Source organism: Eurosta solidaginis, chromosome 3, assembly GCF_040869045.1.
Source record: "Eurosta solidaginis isolate ZX-2024a chromosome 3, ASM4086904v1, whole genome shotgun sequence".
NCBI classification, from domain to species: Eukaryota; Metazoa; Arthropoda; class Insecta; order Diptera; family Tephritidae; genus Eurosta; species Eurosta solidaginis.
This window is the reverse complement of record NC_090321.1, coordinates 33,270,658-33,281,297: the sequence shown is the minus strand read 5'-3', so window position 1 is coordinate 33,281,297 and position 10,640 is coordinate 33,270,658. Positions and strand designations below refer to the sequence as shown.

General features: G+C 37.4%; 1 long non-coding RNA gene across 4 annotated transcripts in view; it reads left to right on the top strand.

The window, feature by feature from the left end:
* Positions 1-3,179: 3,179 nt before the first annotated feature.
* Positions 3,180-10,640, top strand: part of LOC137243556 (uncharacterized) — a 47,873-nt gene continuing 40,412 nt past the window's right edge. For all 4 annotated transcript variants that reach the window (XR_010950550.1, XR_010950547.1, XR_010950549.1 and 1 more), the window contains exon 1: positions 3,180-3,976. This is a non-coding gene — a long non-coding RNA (uncharacterized lncRNA). The remainder of the gene's footprint in view (positions 3,977-10,640) is intronic.

The window sequence follows — 10,640 nt, the reverse complement described above, 5'->3', positions numbered from 1 at the left end:
GAAATTCTATTGCGCATGTTTACAGAGTTGCCAGATCTAATAGTAATATAAAACGATTAAAATAATGACAAATAACTTATGTATATGTTGTATATAGTCATACCCATATGTTTAAGGGCCAATTAAACTTCCTTAAGGGCCAATTAATGGTGACTTATCCATAACCAGATAAAACAGCTGATCGAACCAACCTTATGGAAATCAATGTAATCGATTAATGCTACCATACCATAACGCTAAAGCGATACCACATCATAGCCAACCAATTGGTTTTTGGTTTCTCGCCATATCCATAACCTAAAAATATTTGAGTTGGTGAATTTAATAACTTTTTGTAGATTTTATTCATTGTTTTGGATACGTTATGATTGAGAGACTTATTTTTTGTGGAATATGTTTGTAATTTTTTGCGTTTTCTTAATTTTTATGAAATTTTCACGATTTTTACGTTAAGGCACCATTAATCGATCACATTGGAGATGGTTACAGATGGGTATGGTTACGACTATGGCGTTAGGGTTAAGGAAGTTTAATTGACCCTTAATTGGTTGGTATGGTATGGTTATGGTATGGCACCATCGACCAATTACACTGATTTCCATAAGGTTGGTTGCATCAGCTGTTTTATATGGATATGGATATGTCAACTTTGCCAGGGCTTTTTAGAAAAATGAATAAAGTTTTCAAAAGCGGAAGTATGTTTTGCCGCCATCTGGGTGAATTCACTACGCCCAAGTAATAATTCGGAAAAGCGAGTCGGTAACGACCTTCGTATTCAGTAATCACTTTTTATCGATACTTGTTAAACTTTGATCAACTTTTGTCGCTAAATTATAGAAGGTAGTTTTAAGATTGTCAACAGCATTTGGTGGAATTTCGTTATTATACTCAGCTGAGCAGAGCTCACAGAGTATATTACTATTGTTCGAATAACGGTACCCCGTAACGGCATAAACTAATCGAGATAGATATAGACTTCTATATATAAAAAAGGTCTGGGCGAAAAAGGAAATTCATTTAGCCATGTCCGTCCGTCCGTCTGTCCGTTAACACGATAACTTGAGTAAATATTGAGATATCTTCACCAACGAGCTTATCTGGACCCAGAAGAGATTGGTATTGAAAATGAGCGAAATCGGATGATAACCACGCCCACTTTTTATATATATAACATTTTGGAAAACACAAAAAACCTGATTATTTAGTAAATAATACATCTAGAATGTTGAAATTTGACATGTGGACTGATATGAGACTTTTGTTAAAAATTTGAAAAAATTTTGTCAAATGGGCATGGCACCGCCCACTTGTGATAAAATAAATTTTAAAAATATTATTAATCATAAATCAAAAATCGTTAAACCTATCGTAACAAAAATCGGCAGAGAGGTTTGCTTTACTATAAGGAATGCTTTGAAGAAAAATTAACGAAATCGGTTAAGGATCACGCCCACTTTTATATAAAGGATTTTTAAAAGGATCGTGGATGAATAAAATAAGCCATATCTTTTCAAAACAGAGCTTTATATCAATGGTATTTCATTTCCCAAGTTGATTTATAACAATAAATAGGAAAAACTTCAAATTAAAAAAATGGGCGTGGCACCGCCCCTTTTACGACTAAGCAATTTTCTATGTTTCGGGAGCCATAACTCGGATCGTAATAAAATTGGGCACACAAATTTTCCCTCTAGCAAGAAATATTTCTAGAAAAAATGGACGAGATCGGTTAAGGACCACGCCCACTTTTATATAATAGATTTTTAAAAGGGTCGCAGACGAAAATAATAAGCTATATCTTAGCGGAAAAAACTTTGTATCAATAGAACTTTACTTTCTAATTTGAATTATAACATTAAATTGGAAATCACTAAAATTTTTCGAAATGGGAGTGGCACCGCCCCTTTTACGACTAAACAATTTTCTATGTTTCGGGAGCCATAACTCGAAGAAAAATTAACATATCGTAATGAAATTGTGTGCACATATTTTCCTTATAGTAGAAAATATTTGTAGTAAAAATGGACGGGATCGGTTAAAGACCACGCCCACATTTATATAAAAGATTTTTAAAAGGGTCGTAGACTAGAATAATAAGCTATAACTTAGCAAAAATAGTTTTGAATCAATGACATTTCACTTATCAAGTTTTATTTTAAGAGGAAATGTGGAGACATTTTTTTTAAACGGGCGGTGCCACGTGTTATGTAGAAAAGTAATTTATCTGAAATGAAATGTAAAATTGAAGCTCACGCTGAGTATACATATAATGTTCGGTTACACACGCACTTAGACACCTTTACTTGTTTTCAACAACATTTGGCAGCGGTAACTTAGCTTAACAATAGTTTTAACAATTTTGCTTTTAACTAACTTTTGTCAACACCAAAACTCGATAATTTGTTTACTTGAATAATGTTTGAGCATAGAATTCAAGTTTGCTGCTAGAAGTACAAGATTCCTCGACCTGCTTGCTTAATCTGCAGACATTGGTGCTTTATCGGTAACCGTATCGGTAGCCTTATAACAGCTAATTGGACCAACCTTATGGGAATCAATGCAATCGATTATTGGTGCCGCTAAGGTCGTAACCGTATCGTAGCCAACCAATTGGTTTTTGGTTTATCGTCGTAACGATAAACAGCTGATTACATTAGGGATACGACTACAGCGATACGACATACCGCACCAATGACTCCCGCTTTACTCTCTATCGCTGCTCTCACACGACATGTAGATGAACGCCGAACAGTTTTCCGAAGCTCTCGAGTGCACCACTGCACTAGAAGGAAATATGGAGCTTTTTAAGACCAAAAAAAATTACAAATCGATTTGAAAAATGTGAATGCTTAATAGAGAAGTTACATATTCGGCTGTGGCGGCTGGATTTATCGACAGCGAAAGCCTCTACGCCCACTCTCAGAACTTAGTTCGTCTTACCAAAGTATTGAATTTAAACCAAATGCTGATAGATTGAGCCCTTCAACCAAATCTGAAACTGAACTCTTATTTGGAATCCTTAATTGATAGAATAAGTTATGCCTATTAAAAATGCTTTCCTTCCAAAAAGTTATCTGGTAACACTCTCACTGGAAATCCAATGAATTATAATCCTGTCATCAAGAAATGCTCTCGACTTTGCTTTGGTCACATTAATTAATTTCACAATTTCATTTCAAACGTCGAATTGAGAGGTCGACCAAGCTAACATACCAAGCACGCGAGACGCAACACTGAGTAGCAGTTTACCCTCCTTAACCACCGGACGCCATCGACTCGCGGACGAGTTACAAACATTCTCTAACAAATGTTACAAAAACAATCATTGTCTTGGGGGTGTCATTTACAAATTAAACGTTTGAAGAGGCGTTGTCGCGTCACGGAAAAGTGTGAAAATCTAAAATATTGGAAAATTAACCAAACTACAAATAAGATGAATGCAGACTGTGAAGGCTAAAACGGAAACTAGAAACTACTTTTTCAGTGTTTTTAAGTTTTATAAAAAAATTTATAATAATTTTGTAAATCAGTTCAGCAAAAAATTTTTTTTCGGTGAAATCATTACACAGATAAAATTTTGTGAAAATTGCAAAAGAATTTCCGTTTGATTCATTAGATAATAATTTATATGTGGACTTAATAAAGCAGCTAGTGCAAATTAAGTTCTTTTTAATGTTGAAACGTAAACGTTATAAAAAACATAAAAAGCATTAAATCTTTAAAATCGTGACGTAATTGGAAGAACAAGAAAAGTGAAATCAAATATTTGTGCTTAACGAATGTTGTGTGAAAAATTTCTGCGATGAACCTCATACCAAATATGTGCGATAAAATGTTTATATTAATTTTATTTTATTATAACGGTTCATATAATTGGAGTAAAAAATTTTAAATATAAATCGGAAAAAACAGCAGCAACATTAGTAGGTTGTGTAAAACGCAGTGAGGCCGCAGAGGAAGGATACTCGTGTAGCAGGTTTGTTAAAATTCTATACACAATTTTTAATTTTGTGAAAATTTGCATTAGAAAAAGGTGGGCGAACATGAAGTTGTCGATGTACATACATATTTACATATCTTTGCTTTCTTCTATTTTCTATATTATACACACATACACATCTATATTTTTCATAAAGGTTGTGCTAATTTGTATTTTTTTCTTTGTATTTGTGTGTGACCCTTTCTTTGTTTGAGATTTATTGATTTTCTGGCAGACGCATTTTTGTTTGGTCAGACTATCATTACACCAAACATATACTTATACATAGATGTTGTTACATTGGTATTAGTGTACAGACAAAATCCACTTGCCACATTTGGAGTTGTGGTGTATTCAGTGGTGGCTATAAAATTAAGATGATAAATTGATTTTCAATAGAATTTTGTTGAAACAAGTAAGGAAGGTTAAGTTCGGGTGTAACCGAACATTACATACTCAGCTGAGAGTACACACATACTCAGCTGAAAGGTAACTATGGAATGTGCTTGTAGGACATGGGTATGAAGTGGGAGGTATTAAAGAGTATTTTAGAAGGGAGTGGGTCATAGTTCTATAGGCGGACGCCTTTTCGAGATATCGCCATAAAGGTGGACCAGGGGCGACTCTTGTATGTGTTTGTACGATATGGGTATCAAATTAAAGGTATTAGTAAGGGTTTTAAAAGTTGTATATGTGAAGGCGGACCAGGGTGACCCAGCACATCATCTTTCGGGTACCGCTAATTTATTTATGTATTAATACCACGAAAAGTATTCCTACCATGATTCCAACGGATTTTGATTTCGGCCTGCAGAACTTTTTCAGTTTCTTCTACTTAATATGTTAGGTGTCACACCCATTTTACAATGTTTTTCTAAAGTTATAATTTGCATCAAAAACCATTGCAATCGCAATGTTTCATCCCTGTTTTGGTGTTTAGTATAGAATTATGGCATTTTTTTCATTTTTTGAAATTTTCGATATCGAAAAAGTGGGCGTGGTCATAGTCTGATTTCATCCATTTTTAATACCAATATAAAGTGAGTTTAGATAAGTACGTGAACTAAGTTTAGTAAAGATATATCGAGTTATCGTGTTAACGGCCGAACGGAAGGACAGACGGTCGACTGTGTATAAAACCTGGGCGTGGCTTCAACCGATTTCACCCATTTTCACAGAAAACAATTATCGTCATAGAATCTATGCCACTACCAAATTTCACAAGGATTGGTAAATTTTTGTTCGACTTATGGCATTAAAAGTATTCTAGACAAGTTAAATGATCTGCACCTTACCCCGGTCCAGAGAAATGGTTTTGCTGCTTATACCGGAAAACGAAGATTACTTCGCAACGGAGGCTATATGAGGCCACAAAATCGGAGAGCAGCGGCACGCAGCAGAGCGGGGTATTGTCACCTCTGCTGTGGCTGGTCTTCAACCAAATGCTCAGACGGTTTGATGAGGAACCCGTCAAATATACGGCGTACGCAGATGATGTTGCAGTTGTATAAGTGGAAATTGCCTTCATTTGATGGATCGGGCGCGTCAGGATTTACATACCTGGGCATCTTGTCTTGCGTCAACGCGGAGAAGACGGATATGGTATTGTTTATTCCGAATTGGTCTAGGCTAGAAGGGGTGATCTTGCAGGATAAACCTTATACCAAATATCTAGTAATCATTCTAGATATTAAATTGTTGTGGAAGCTCAACGTGCAAGGAGACCTTGTGAATTATCTAATTAATTTCACTTAATTTCTTTAATTCGCCACCACTGTATACATTAAATGAGAAGCACAAAACTCACTGGAAAAATTTGTTTATACGTTGGTTGTCATGGAAATGAGCCAGAGAGTGGGAAGTAGCCTAAATCAATAGCAAGTATATTTCAAGTAAAGTTAGTAACCAAACAAAATAGAAACATTTTATAGATAAGGTACTAAAAAACTAATTTTTTTACATTTGCTTTAAGTACAAAGTTGTATGATTTCTTGTGTAACAAAACGTTAAAGATAATTCGATGCAAGCATAAAATTAGGCGCATGCTCAAACCCAGAGGGCGAACACACACACACACGCACAAACGGTCCCCTGCCCATACAAAACTTTTTACGTGTGCTTTCCAGCAAGAGATATTGTAGTAAGTTTTAAACAAAAACAAAAAGAGAAGACAACAAGATACAACAACGTAAAATTTTAACAACAACAACTTTAGATGTTCATTTGTTTACAAAAATATTAAGGATTCGTAGTGGCACGTGGTGATGGCCACACGTAACAGCATTAAAGGATAGGAAAATAAGAGGCATCCACCTAACGACTTTGGCAACGTGTGGGAGATTCACTCAAGTGTATGCGTTCATATACCTATAGGTGCAAATAATTGGTTGGATGGAAAATACGGAGGGAGAGAAATAGACGGAGAGAGGAGTGAATAAAAGGATAAAAAAGGGAAAGAGAGGGGATGGAGGGGAAGAGATAAAAGCTTCGTTATGCAGCCAGATCAAAGTTAGGGCAGAATAACGTCTGCCGGGTCTGCTAGTCTCATATATGTACATATTTACATATGTATACAATTCTCGTGTCAGAGGGTTTGTGGTTGAACTCCTTCGAAGCGTCTCGACCGATTCTCATTACATTTTGTGAGCATATTGAACAGGTCTAAGAATCGGATCTTATTAATTTTTCATACCCCAAAATGGTAAGACAAAATTTTAGTTTTTTATGAAACAACAGTCAAAAATACAATGTACATAGAACCCTCTGGACTGGGACTGGGAATAAGGGATGGAGAAGAATAAAAAGAATTAGAGAGATGAACAAGTAAGGAAAATTTAAGTTCGGGTGTAACCGAACATTACATACTCATTGAGAGCTATGGTGACAACATAAGGGAAAATAACCATGTAGGAAAATGAACCGAGGGAAACCCTGGAATGTGTTTGTATGACATGTGTATCAAATGAAAGGCATTAATGAGTATTTTATGAGGGAGTGATGCTTAGTTCCACAGGTGGACGCCGTTTCGAGATATCGCCATAAAGGTGGACCAGGTGTGACCCTAGAATTTGTTTGTACGATATGGGTATCAAATTAAAGGTATTAATGAGGGTTTTAAAAGGGAGTGGTGGTAGTTGTATAGGTGGTCGCCTTTTTGAGATATCGCCATAAAGGTGGACCAGGGGTGACTCTAGAATGCGTTTGTACGATATAAGTATCAAATGAAAGGTGTTAATGAGTATTTTAAAAGGGAGTAATTCTTAGTTCCATAGGTGGACGCCGTTTCGAGACCAGGGGTGACCCTAGAATTTTTTTGTACAATATGGGTATCAAAAGAAAGGTGTTAATGAGTATTTTAAAAGGGAGTAATCCTTAGTTCCATAGGTGGACGCCGTTTCGAGATATCGCCACAAAGGTGGACCAGGGGTGACCCTAGAATTTGTTTTTACAATATGGGCATCAAACGAATGGTGTTAATGAGTATTTTAATAGGGAGTGGGCCTTAGTTCTATAGGTGGACGCCGTTTCGAAATATCGCCATAAAGGTGGACCAGCGGTGACTCTAGAATGTGTTTGTACGATATGGGTATCAAATGAAAGGTGTTAATGATTATTTTAAAAGCGAGTAATCCTTAGTTCCATAGGTGGACGCCGTTTCGATATATCGCCATAAAGGTGGACCAGGGGTGACCCTAGAATTTGTTTGTACAATATGGGTATCAAAAGAAAGGTGTTAATGAGTATTTTAAAAGGGAGTAATCCTTAGTTCCATAGGTGGACGCCGTTTCGAGATACCGCTATAAAGGTGGACCAGGGGTGACTCTAGAATTCGTTTGTGCAATATGGGTATCAAACGAAAGGTGTTAATGAGTATTTTAAAAGGGAGGGGGCCTTAGTTCTATAGGTAAACGCCTTTTCGAGGTATCGCAATAAAGGTGGACCAGGGGTGACTCTAGAATGTGTTTGTACGATATGGGTATCAAATTAAAGGTATTAATGAGAGTTTTAAAAGGGAGTGGTGGTAGTTGTATATGTGAAGGCGTTTTCCAGATATCGACCAAAATGTGGACCAGGGTGACCCAGAACATCATCTGTTGGATACCGCTAATTTATTTATATATGTAATACCTGCCAAGATTTTAAGGGTTTTTTATTTCGCCATGCAGAACTTTTTCATTTTCTTCTACTTAATATGGTAGGTGTCACAACCATTTTATAAAGTTTTTTCTAAAGTTATATTTCGCGTCAATAAACCAATCCAATTACCTCACCATGTTTCATCCCTTTTTTCATATTTGGTATAGAATTATGGCATTTTTTTCATTTTTTGTAATTTTCGATATCGAAAAAGTGGGCGTGGTCATTGTCGGATTTCGTTCATTTTTCATACCAAGATAAAGTGAGTTCAAGTAAGTACGTGAACTGAGTTCGTTAAAGATATCTCGATTTTTTCTCAAGTTATCGTGTTAACGGCCATGCGGAAGGAAAGGCGAACGACTGTGTATAAAAACTGGGCGTGGCATCAACCGATTTCGCCCGTTTTCACAGAAAACAGTTAGCATCATAAAATCTATGCCCCTACCAAATTTCAAAAGGATTCGTTAATTTTGGTTCGACTTATGGCGTTAAAATTATCCTAGACATATTAAATGAAAAAGGGCGGAGCCACGCCCATTTTGAAATTTTCTTTTATTTTTGTATTTTGTTGCACCATATCATTACTGGAGTTGAATGTTGACATAATTTACTTATATACTGTAAAGATATTAAATTTTTTGTTAAAATTTTACTTAAAAAAATTTTTTTTTTTAAAAGTGCGCGTGGTCCTTCTCCGATTTTGCTAATTTTTATTAGGCGTACATATAGTAATAGGAGTAACGTTCCTGCCAAATTTCATCATGATATGTATCTTCAACGACTGCCAAATTACAGCTTGCAAAAGTTTTAAATTACCTTCTTTTAAAAGTGGGCGGTGCTACGCCCATTGTCCAAAAGTTTACCAATTTTCTATTCTGTGTCATAAGTTCAAATCATCTACCGAGTTTCGTCGCTTTATCTGTCTTTTGTAATGAATTATCGCACTTTTTCGGTTTTTCGAAATTTTCGATATCGAAAAAGTGGGTGTGGTTATAGTCCGATATCGTTCATTTTAAATAGCGATCTGAGATGAGTGTTCAGGAACCTGCATACCAAATTTCATCAAGATACCTCAAAATTTACTCAAGTTATCGTGTTAACGGACGGACGGACGGACGGACGGACATGGCTCAATCAAATGTTTTTTCGATCCTGATTATTTTGATATATGGAAGTCTATATCTATCTCGATTCCTTTATATATGTACAACCAACCGTTATCCAATCAAACTTAATATACTCTGTGAGCTCTGCTCAACTGAGTATAAAAACGAGGAAAGAAGAAAGAGAGAGACAATATACACTGACGGCTCGAAAATGGAAAAAGGAACTGGAGCTGGGATGCAATCGACACATCTACAGCTAAGCCAATCATTCCGACTTTGCAGGATATTCCAAGCCGAGGTCTATGCCATAGACAGAGCGGCAAAGCTGCTCCAAGATAGTGTGGTCTCCAACACCGACGTAACAATCTTTGTTGACAGCCAAGCCGCCTTAAGGGCATTAGAGTCCAACATGATAAAATCGGACATCGTGCGGAGGTGTAGAGCCTCTCTGGCTTCTAAAAGTCATCTCAATATCTCCCTTTGCTGGGTCCCTAGGGACAGCGGCATTGAAAGGGATGAACTCGCGGCTGCGATGGCTAGGAAAGGTTCCGACTTAGAAATGAGTGAGATGGACAGCTCCGTCCGACCGCAGCTGAGTTGTCTCCTAGGGAGAATCGACGAATATGAGAACAGGGCAACGGACTTGCTATGGACCAACAGGGTTGACTGCGAAGTCTCAAGGTCCTTATGGCCATGCTTGGATAGGAAGGGCACCAGCTTCCTTCTCAAACTTAACAAATCCTTGGTAAGGGTACTTACGGGTGTCATCACAGCTCATTGTGCTATCGCGCCAATGCTCCAACGGTGGCGAATACCAACAAGCTCCCTCTGCAAAAGCTGTCAGGATGAGGAGGAAGAGGAGTCGATCTACCGATGCCCGGTGCTTCAAAGAAGAATGCTCAGATTTCTGGGCTCACGCTTCTTCGATAGTCTGGCAGAGGTTGGGAAGGTGGACGTCATGCTGCTTCTTGGGTTCATCAGGGAAAGCAAGTGGTTCGTTGAGGACCGCTAGGAGGTAATGGGGCTAAACGATCTTGCTGCCACCCTGTACTTACTGAGGGCACTCACAATGGACAAAAATGTTTCCGAGTGGAAGTGTGGGTATCACCCACGCACGCCCTCTTAACCTAACCTAACCTAACATAGACGAAGATAGAGAGATGAGAATTGATGAGGCGGGAGAGGGAGAAGGAGAGCGATATAGAGAGAAAATAAGTTATGGAAAAGACGAAGAGGGAGAATGCGACGCAGAGAGGAGTGAATAAAGGTATAAAGAAAAGAGGAAGAGAGGGTAAGAGGTTACAACTTTTTAAAAGTTATGCAGCTGGACCAAAGTTGGGGTAGAACAACGTTCGCCGGGTCTGCTGGTATATGTACGTAAATACAAATGACTGAAAACCTATTCTCTATAAGATGGC